We start from the raw sequence: 10,854 nt of genomic DNA on the forward strand, positions 1-10,854 counted from the left end.
CAAAAAACACTCAAAAACTTCTAAAACCAGAAAGCAAAGAAAAATCTTCCAGTTTTAAAATGGGCAATGTGCCATTGACTTCTACATGATGTTGTCAGATTTTAGATGGCGTATTTTATATTTTCGTATTTATTGCAGTTTTGTCACATAAGACACGTAAAAAAAATTTCAGAGACAAAAACGGGTTTTGGCGTCAAAAAACCCAAACTTAAAAAAACGAGCATTATTTAATGCCCCCCCTTTAATTGTCGCACTCTATTAGTTACTAAAGGTGTTTGAGTCACAGGCACCTTCTGGAACTTTAGTGTCATACAGAAATATTTTTTTTTTTGAAAGACTAGTTTAGTGATAGGCTCCATATCCCATAACATTCTTGGTTCAGCCAACCCACATATATGCAGTTATGCTCCAGATCCACACCTAAAGCCTCCCGTCTCCTCAGAAGATAGCAGTTAGGTCTGCCCTCTTTCAGTAAGTATAGATAGAAGGTATCTCTTATTTTTCTTGTTTGTTTGATTGTTTACAATAACAAACAACAAGCCTAAACCCAACATTAATTTTAGTAACTGTAAGTTCTATATATTACATTACAAAAGCTTATTTTTACATTAAAAATAAAGCATTTTTATGCTGTTAGTGTTGAGCATATCTGTAAAGCAACATGGACTAATTGTGTCCAAACACGCTTCTTGCACTTGTGTGTTTTGAAACCAAGCTCCATTGTATCCAGTAAGTCTGTTGAAGTCTGATGAAGCCAATGGATTGTGCCTGATGATGTAGTGGATCCCTGGATCTACCACCATTAGCACCACCAAAGGTACCAGTAGCTCCAGGGTTCCCACTGTGGCCAGCATCAATACGAACTGAGGATGTGAGACCTAATGAGTTGGGCACAGGGGTAAATTTGCCATCACACACTGGAAATTGCAGCATTCTGTCAAAGAACAAGCCCAATCTGAATTAATTGTGTCAAGCACAACTCCTTCACTTGGCCATATTAACCTTGGAATGATGAGAAAAAAAGTTGAGGATGAGGAATGATGAGGAAAAATGTATAAATCAGTAATATTTACAGGCACCTACAGGTTCAGTAGAAATAGTTCATATGGGTGAGGCTTGAGTGTTGACTTGAGACATCCTGGTGAGAGATGATGAGAGCACCTAGCAAGATAATTCTCCTATACACAAGAGTAGGTTTGTCTTGTCTTTAACCCCCTTGACAAGCATATTTGTTTGGTTTTATTGGTGTTAAGAAAAAGCATGGATGCAATAATGCACCAGTCCTTGGCAGTTTTCATAAATCTCTTGTCCATTTAATCTCTTTTATATGGGCACTGGTTACTTGATGGCACTTGAAGACTTGGTTACTTGAAGACTGTCCTTGCAAAGAATTTTTTTCTGTATTTTCTAACTTATGTTGTCTTCTATTAGGGCAATGGTACATATAGAGATTTTGCTCATTTAGTCACCCATTTAGAACTCATGGTTTTGTAGCTCATGGATGGAGGACAAAGCACTCAAAATTGATCCTCAAAATATTTGAACGACAATCATCTGAAAGCTCCTGTTCTTGACTGATATTTATTGCTTGAAAACAGATGGAGAGGCAGCTTTGAGCACTTGCCCCTTTCTCAACTCCTGGATGACAATATGCTCAATGCCCATAAGCCTCCCACAAAAGTGCACCAAAGACCTGTAAAAAGGGCATGTCACTGCTTTTCCTCCTCATTACTATCACATAATGATTTTGAATCTCTGCTTTCTTTAGAGAGTTGTTTAAGTGTCCCCAAACTTCCCAGCATGCAGAACAGCTGCCCCAATTCCCCACAGTAGTTCCATTTTGGAGAAATAGACCTCTGTGGCTCCTAGGCTCTCAAATAAATTCATTCTACCAGGAAGTAATAGGAAAGTCATGTTTGGATCATTGAAGCATAACTAGGCGGGCATTGGTGATAATCACTAGCTGACAGGATAATCATGGTAACATAATTCCATAAACATCCAATTTGCATAGAAAAGGCAATAACTAATGGAAACACTGAAAGAAGTAGCATATGAAGTGGCTGATGTGGCAGGAGTTTATGTCTTTCATGTGTTAATGTTATATACTAACCAATCCCAGCTAGCTGACATGACATAGTTCCAGTTTATGGTAACCCAAGGGATGCTTAGTGATAGTGAATACAGGACTCAGAGATTAACAAAATGACTAAAGAGCTAGTTTGTTATACTACTTTAAGTGATTAGACCTTTTTGTTGCTGTTCCAGTGAGGCTCTCACTTTCTCCATACATACCCACGGCATTCTTGGCGTCCAAGACAAATCACTCTTCAATGTTTGCTTATCTCTTTCCAGCATATTTTTAGCATGTCTTTCTCTATCAGCTCCTCATATTTCAACCCATATTAATGTACCCCAAACATCAACTTTGTGACCCTGCTGCCATTTTCTCATCAGTCTTTCTCAAATATCATGGCTATTTACATATCCGATAAGATCTATGGATATACAATCACCATTAAATCCAAAGTACTGCCAGACTGCAATGCTATCCCAGGCCCCCTGAGTGAGGATAATTTTCATCCATCGTGTATCAGCTATTTACTGGTTGCATGTTTTAAGAGACATATTAGTATATCCACAAAATTATTTAAGAAAAATAAATTGGCAGTAAGAAAAAACAGAAAAAAGAGATTTGAAAGAGCAGGAAGACTATCAGTACCATAACTAGCAAAGACTTGGAACTAACTATCTTCTATCCCACCACTTGAAGATGATACATCCACCATCTTTTCTGCTTGTTAAATTCATGCCCTGTTCAAAACTAATTCTGAAATCTTCGATGCCCATGTAATGGTCAGCCACCAAATTAAGTAGGGCTTTGAATGTGTGGCACCAACAACTTCAGAGTATCTACAGAATAATAATTTAGGTATTGTTGGTCATCCAAGTAGAAGGCAGGTCCAGATTGAAAAGATTGTTTTGATCTAGATTCAACACAGCATCTTGAATTTAATTCAGCACCACCCAGAGGTGCCTGCCCTATGCCTAAGGGTTCTTGAAAACATAAGGGCCAGAACTGATTGGGAAAGGCTACCATGCCTCCTTAGCTTGTTCAGCAGCTTTGCTGTGTCTCATAAGAAACATCTCTACTGGGAAGCAGGAAATTTGGAGGGTGTATCCTACTGGAAATATATTAATTATTATTATATTGGAATATTTTAACATAAAAACCATACAAAAACAAAACTTACCTTGAAGTTGAATTTGAGGGTCTTGTGAAAGACAGGCTTTTAACTGAGAGTTGCCACCTGTCTGGTTTTGACCCAGAGAGTCCAGCAAGCGGGGCTGAGCCCCTGCGTGTTTGTTCAAGCAAAAACAGCAACATTTTGGGGGCGTATCCCTTCGTCAGTCGGTGGGATGGCATTTCGGTGAGATTAGTCACCCGGGACAAGGGAGATTTGTCGCTGGCGACTAATCTACCCATCTGTCACAGCCCTAAAATGTGCAAAAACGTGATTCATAATGACATTTTTCAATAGGCAAGAGCAATAGTCCATAAGACAAAAATCCATGAAAAAATCAAATCCATGGTAACAATCAAGTCTGTAAAAAATGTGAAAAATCTTAAAAATATGTCCTTATATACATCACCTATTTACATTAACTTGAAGCATTTTCCCAAAAGGTACTATACAACATTTAGCACATATTATTGTACACAACAACCAATCCCCAGGGTCTAAAGTCAACAAATGTTACCAAATGAACTAACTCTAGACAATGAAAAGAAGGGTTACCTGTCCCTGAAATACTGCACAATTCCTTATTCAAAATGTTTTATATCTGCAGAAAAGGATATACATAATTAACGAGCATAATCCCATCATAAAGTCGTAAAAAGCATGACATAATGCATTCTTCATTCAGACCTCTAGGATGTTTAGTTTTTAAGGCCCAGATCCAATAACATCTTTGATCTTTTTGTAATAGAATTCTCTTAGTGTCCTGACCCTCCCTTATTTTAACATGTTCCAATATTTGCCATCTAAGTTGCGAAACCTGATGCCCGCATTCAAAAAAACTTTGGCCAATGTTGTTTGTCTCTTTTCTTTGCCAGGTTTTTTAACCAATTGTTTTTCTTTTTCCTTCACTTTCTCAGGGAGTTTATAATTCCGAATCATAGATTTATGTTCATTCAGTCACACACGTACTGCGCGACTGGTCTGCCCTAGGTAGCCAAGTCCGCAAGGACCCAGACAGCCTAGTTTTTAAGGGGCTGTCCAGGCCAAAACCTTCTGCCCAGTTTTCCTCATTCTGAAAACTGGCAGAAATCCAGCAGATGCAATAACCCTGCCCCTGACACCATCAACATTATATGTTGTAAAGCACTTTTATGCCATCAAATATAAAGTTCTGCCACTTCTGGGGGACCCTTAATTAAGTTATTATTCCATTTTAGATCACTGCACACATACAAGTCTTTCCATGACTGTCATTAGCTGCCCAGTGGGAAACCGAATATGCAGGAGGCTTTCTTAATGAGAGACATTTGAATAAGTTGTTGAAAGATAAAGCAGCCTCTCATCAACCCAAAACAGCTCTGCCTCCTTGTATAAGATTCTTTTAGCAATCTGAAACTGATCCAGTGTTCCTGCTTAGTTTTATCCAGGCAAGGACAATCAGAAAAGAACTTTAAGTCATTTAGATGGTTTATATTCCCTTTTAAAAACTATGCCAATGTCCACCCCAGAATTTAGTATCCTAGGGAGGACACTTCCACTTCTAAACATCTGGCCAACAGTTATTATTATTAACATTTATTTATAAAGCACCAACATATTCCGCAGCGCTGTACAATAAGTGGGTTTCATACATTGGGCATACAGAGTAACATATAAAGCAATCAATTACCGATACAAGAGGTGAAGAGAGCCCTGCCCAAAAGGGCCAATAATCCATAGCAAGCAGTCCTGGTTCCTGGTATCAAAAGATTTCAGGTTCTTGGGTGCTAATGGCATTGTTTGAATGAATGTACTTCTAGCCTGCACTTGCCCCCAATATCTGCTGTGCTGTGTTCTACCATCTTTTATCTCTGTTTCGCCATCTTCTGCTGTGCTCAGTGGATCCTTATGTAATACAGATTCTTGGCTTGCCCCCAAAAAGCAGTAATGAAAATATCATGCTTTGTAAAAGTGCTGCCATATTTTGGAAAATTCTTGTAGGACATTTTGATCTCTTGGTGTCACTGGCATTTTAAGAATCTGCTCTAAGAGTAGGTAAGTATGTACATAAGTACACCACTTTAAGAAAAAGTTCTCCCACAAGATAATGCAAGTATCATTACCTGACTGTAAAGGATTAAGTGGTAGTAGGACCCTAGTCACCAGTTCCAGGGGCCTTTATTTCCCATGGTCTCCAACCCCAACTCCCCACACACTGAGCACTAAGGGTACTTACTTAGCTGGCAGGGTGACATCCATGTAACTTACCTCAGTGGGACCCAAGGCAGCAGTTATTCACTATCCTACACTTCTCTCTAATATCAACTGTTTATGAACTAGGCAGGTTTTATTGGTGACACAGTGCACACGTTTGACATTCCCCAGATGTGCTATGAGTCCAAAGAGATTGCTAGAATGTGCTTTCCCCCTTTTATTTACTTGTGGCTGCCCCACCCACTTGCAGGACCACTAACCTTTTAAAGCTTCCTGGACAATGGCCGCCATAACCTCCCGCTAGTGGTCTACCCCAAGCACTACTTATTCTAAATTGATTTGTCTGCCATCTAGTGGAGATCCTTACTAGTTGATTTACTCACATCCACAATAATGGCTTTCTCTCACTTGGAAATGTGCAGAATTTTCTATAAAACTTCGTAAACTACTGCCTCACTGTTACTCTCTATTTAAAGGCACAAATAAATATCCATTTTCAATAGAACTAGGACAATGTTTTTTTTATTGCATATTAGTTTTAATTGAGAAATATCAATGTTTTAAAGAAAAAAGAACAAATAGGTTTTGGTTTTACCTGTAACAGTCCTGACATAAGGAAATATTATAAGCACTGTATGAGCTTATGAGGAGGTTCGTGCGATGTACCCATAACTTGGGTACAGTGGCAAACACTTAACATAGGGCTGGGATTTAGCCATGCCATCTTATTGTACTGTGTGGGTTAAAAGGACAAAGACAAAACTTTTAAATAGGAGCAGTCTTACTTTTGAATAAGTTAATTATTCAATATTTCACAGTTTCCTATTCGCCAAAATGGAAGTCGTGTGTGTAAGTTTTGTTGCGAATCAGGCACAGCTGTGCCTGGGGTGCATAAGTTGTATTTTTATGGTTTCCAATACTGCCGGTATATATATATCACTAAACCATTATAAGAAAAAGACTAAATACAAACTAACATCTCTGCCATGCTTTATAAAGATGGCAAATGTTATATTATTTACAGGAAGAAAGTGGGTAACAGATGGCACAAAGCTGATGGCTAAATGCAGTAGTTGCCAGGTCTCATAACCCTTGGCATTCTCTGGCTAATAGGTCACCTCTGAGGAACTCACACCCTGTATCCTTTCATTGCTCAGGCTGTGCAGATCTAATTCTTTAGTTAGAGATAAACAGTTATGGTGCCAGAAAGTAATATAAGGACTTATGCCATGCTGTTGGCGCAGAGGGCTTGCAGGTTATACAAAAGGTGTCAGTAACAACCCTGACCATTGCTACAACTTAGGGGATTTAACCAATTTCAAGAATAAACATACACACTCAGATCACCCAAGCAAGTTGCTTTACAGATTAAACCATTGTTACTTCACTATTCAGCATGTGAATTTTATATAGGGTTGGTTTTTAGAGATGTAGCGAACTGTTCGCCGGCGAACTAATTCGCGCGAACATCGGGTGTTCGCAAGTCCGCAAATTCGCGAACTTTTCGTGATGTTCGCAATTTGGGTTCGCCGGCACCGGAAAAATCGCAAAACTTACGATAACGGTACGAATGCTCCGAAAAAGTCGCAAAACTTACGATAACGGTACGAATGCTCCGAAAAAGTCGCAAAACTTACGATAACGTTACGAAAGCTCCGAAAAAGTCGCAAAACTTACGATAACGTTACGAAAGCTCCGAAAAAGTCGCAAAACTTACGATAACGGTACGAATGCTCCGAAAAAGTCGCAAAACTTACGATAACGGTACGAATGCTCCGAAAAAGTCGCAAAACTTACGATAACGTTACGAAAGATCCGAAAAAGTCGCAAAACTTACGATAACGGTACGAAAGCTCCGAAAAAGTCGCAAAACTTACGATAACTTTACGAAAGCGCCGGAAAATACGAAAAAGTCGCAAAATTACCGATCATTTCGAAAAACGGCGTGTGTCAATTTTTCAGAGGTTTTTGCCCTTGATCCCCCTCCTGCATGCCACTGTCCAGGTCGTGGCACCCTTTAAACAACTTTAAAATCACTTTTCTGGGCAGAAATGGGTTTTCTAGGTTTTAAAGTTCGCCTTCCCATTGAAGTCTATGGGGTTCGCAAAGTTCGCGAATATTCGCAATTTTCGGCGGAAGTTCGCGAACAGGTTCGCGAACTTTTTTTTTGAGGTTCGCTGCATCCCTATTGGTTTTAAAGGGGTAATGTGAGAACATCAAAAATGAGTAAAAATCCTAGAAGAATAGTTGAGCTACCTATTCACAAGATCAGAACCCTTGATCTACCAGTTGCCAACTGAATTGGACTTCACATCCAGAAGGAAAAAGTTGGGGCTTGACGCTTGATATTGTCAAGGTGATGCCAATAAAGAGACTCTGACACCCTATCTGCTTCTCTAGAGTGAAATGTTCCACAATATTCCCTTATGACAGTAAGTTGACAGCTCTGGGTCAGTAAGGGAGCAGATTTTTTGTTTGAAAACAGAGCATAATTGGGTGCAGAGACATGGTAGGACCGAGTAGAAAAGTGTTACACAAAAAAGCATCAGACAAAGTTATGGAGAATTGGAGAACAAACCGGAGTATATAAGAGTATATGTAAGAGCACAGGAAAGAACAAAGAATGCTGGAAGTAGAAAAGGAAGGAAAGGTAGAAAGTACTAAGCAACAACATTGGATATGCTGTTTAACATGCTTGTGGTGCCACAGTCTGCTGTTCCAAGTGTGTAATACTTGGGGTACCAGTACCTAATAACTATTATTATGTTTAATCTGCTTGGGGCAGTACCCACTAAAACTTACTGCATAAAATGTGTGTAGTACCTATTGTACCCAATGTGTTTGGTTGCCAGTACCCCTTGTCTCTCACTGTATAGAATAAGCCTATATATATATATATATATATATATATAATGTCAGTAGCTGCTGTCTTTCAATATGTTTGTTACTGTATAACATAGATGGGTGCAAGTTCATACATACATATCAGTGTCAACTGATTTATTAATAAACTAATAATGCTAAATTATCCAGGACTTCATGCTTCAAAGTCATTTCACATTTTAGGACTAAAAATTAGCTTTAAAGTGATACTGACACTAAAAAATGACTCCTCAAAATATGAATGTACATAAAAAGTTCCCTGTAGGTCATGTTGATTGATTTTCACTGAGAGATTTGCTTTTGTAAATAATTGTTACTTGAAGTTCTTAAACCTGACTGTTTTGCCAACCTGACTGTCCCTTCTCAGCCTGTCAGTTATAGCTTCTAATGCCAACGGCCTCCTGCTGGACAAATATGGCAGCCCCCTTATAGGGGAACATGGGGGATCAGACAGGTAATATAAAAGCATTGGGCAAATTCTTTTTATGGTAAAAATGAAGGTCATACAAAGACAATGTTATGATAGATGTAAAAAAAGGTTTAATTTCTGGTGTCAGTATCTCTTTAAGGGAGCCTGTGTGTGGTTACCTTTAGGGTGATGGCAAACGGTAAGATTTGTCACCCGCAGTTAAATCTGCAAGGCCATTGCAATAAAGCTCCTGAAACTGCCATCCCCCTCACTAATCCGAAAATCACTGTTTGTAAATTACATTATTCTCAACAATTCTGCTTAATTGTGGGACAGTGCGAAGGAAGGAACAAATCATACCATGTGTTCTAACCCTTAGCCTCTGCAAACAAAATAACATTAGCCTCTGCCTATGTTGGTAGATCTTTTGTGACCAAGGGTGGGAGAATCTATTCTATACCCTAGGTCCTAGGGGCTCCCAAATATAAAGACAAAATGAACACAGCCCCTATGAAAATATGGTCATGCATTAAAGAGATACTATCATGATTTTTATGGTGTACTTTTTATTTGTAAATTACACTGTTAACATAGCAAATAATTTATTCTCCATTTAAAATGTAAATGTATTTGTAGCTGTAATATTGGTGTGTAGGCGCCATCTCAGTGCATTGTGCCTGAGTCTGAGCTTTCAGAAGGAGCCAGCGATACACATTAGAACTGCTTTCAGTTAACCTATTGTTTCTCCTACTCCCATATAACTGCAGGAGTCCCAAGCCGGACTTGGATTTCTTACTATTGAGTGCTATTCTGATACCTACTGGGAGCTGCTATCTTGCTCCCTTCCCATTGTTCTGCTGATCGGCTGCTGGGGGTGGGTGATATCACTCCAACTTGCAGCACAGCAGTAAAGTGTGACTGAAGTTTATCAGAGCACAGGTCACATGGCTGTGGCACACTGGGAAATGAAGAATATGGCCCCATGTGAAATTTCAAAATTAAATATAAAAAAATCTGTTTGTGTTTTTGAAAAACAAATTACATTGCAGGATTCTGCTGGAAAAGCTCTATTAACTGATGGGTTTTGAAAAAAACATGGTTTCCCATTACAGTATTCCTTTAAGCATATGTACATTAGTCATGGGCAATCTCTAATTACTATTGCACTACCAGCACCACAGTGACTTCTGGAGTATTCCGGTGACATACGTAGGACTGTATTGTTTCTTTTAGTATATGTATCTGTTTGTTTTTTATTGCACTCTTATAATTGAGTCTTGTTCTTAATAAAACAAGATCTGTAGGCTCTGATGGCTATTCCATAGATATGGCAGCATATTTTTAACACAGGCTTTCTGTGGATACAGTTAAAATATTTAAGTGTTAAATAATGCACAGAGGTAAATCTCTAAAAAGTCCACTTTTTGGCCGGGACACCTGGGGATAGCATTTGCTATGAGTTACTGGAAAGTCCTTTTCGGAAAGTGGATTGGATGTCCAGGGCAAAACAGAATGTCTGGGGAAGATGGAATATATGGGAATCTGCTGTAGAGGGGAATAGAATGGACAAGTAGAACATAAGGGCTGACAGATTATGTATTGTGAGATGGTAGTTGGTGGCAATTTATTCATCAGCAGGCAGGAAACTAAGAGAGGAACATCACTTAGAGGTTGGAGGAAGGTGTTTTCAAGAGGGAAAAATGATGCAAGAGGCTCCACTAAACCACAGATTACGTGACTAAGTGATTCAGCAAGGGCTGAAATGGTTATGGATAAGCACAGTCTGACTCATAGACAAATATGTATTACTGCAAGGAGGAACTCTTTACTGTAATGGAGTAAGGGTGAGTAGTTCAGGATTGGGAAATATAAAACATTTTGTAGTGAGATAGTTAGTGGCCATCCTGGATCCAATTCTACCTACATGTTCTCACACTTAGTTCTAAACATCAGGCATAATGCAGTACAAGTGGAAAGGAAAAAAGTTAAAACTAAGGTACCTAAATATGAGAATACCCAAGAGTATCCAAGTAGGCAGGCTAGCGTAGGTTAGTGATCCCTAACCAGTGGCTTATGAGCAACATGTTTATCACCACCCCTTAAGATGTTGCTCCTTATGTCCCA

Source organism: Xenopus tropicalis, chromosome 7 (assembly GCF_000004195.4).
Source record: "Xenopus tropicalis strain Nigerian chromosome 7, UCB_Xtro_10.0, whole genome shotgun sequence".
Lineage (NCBI taxonomy): Eukaryota > Metazoa > Chordata > Amphibia > Anura > Pipidae > Xenopus > Xenopus tropicalis.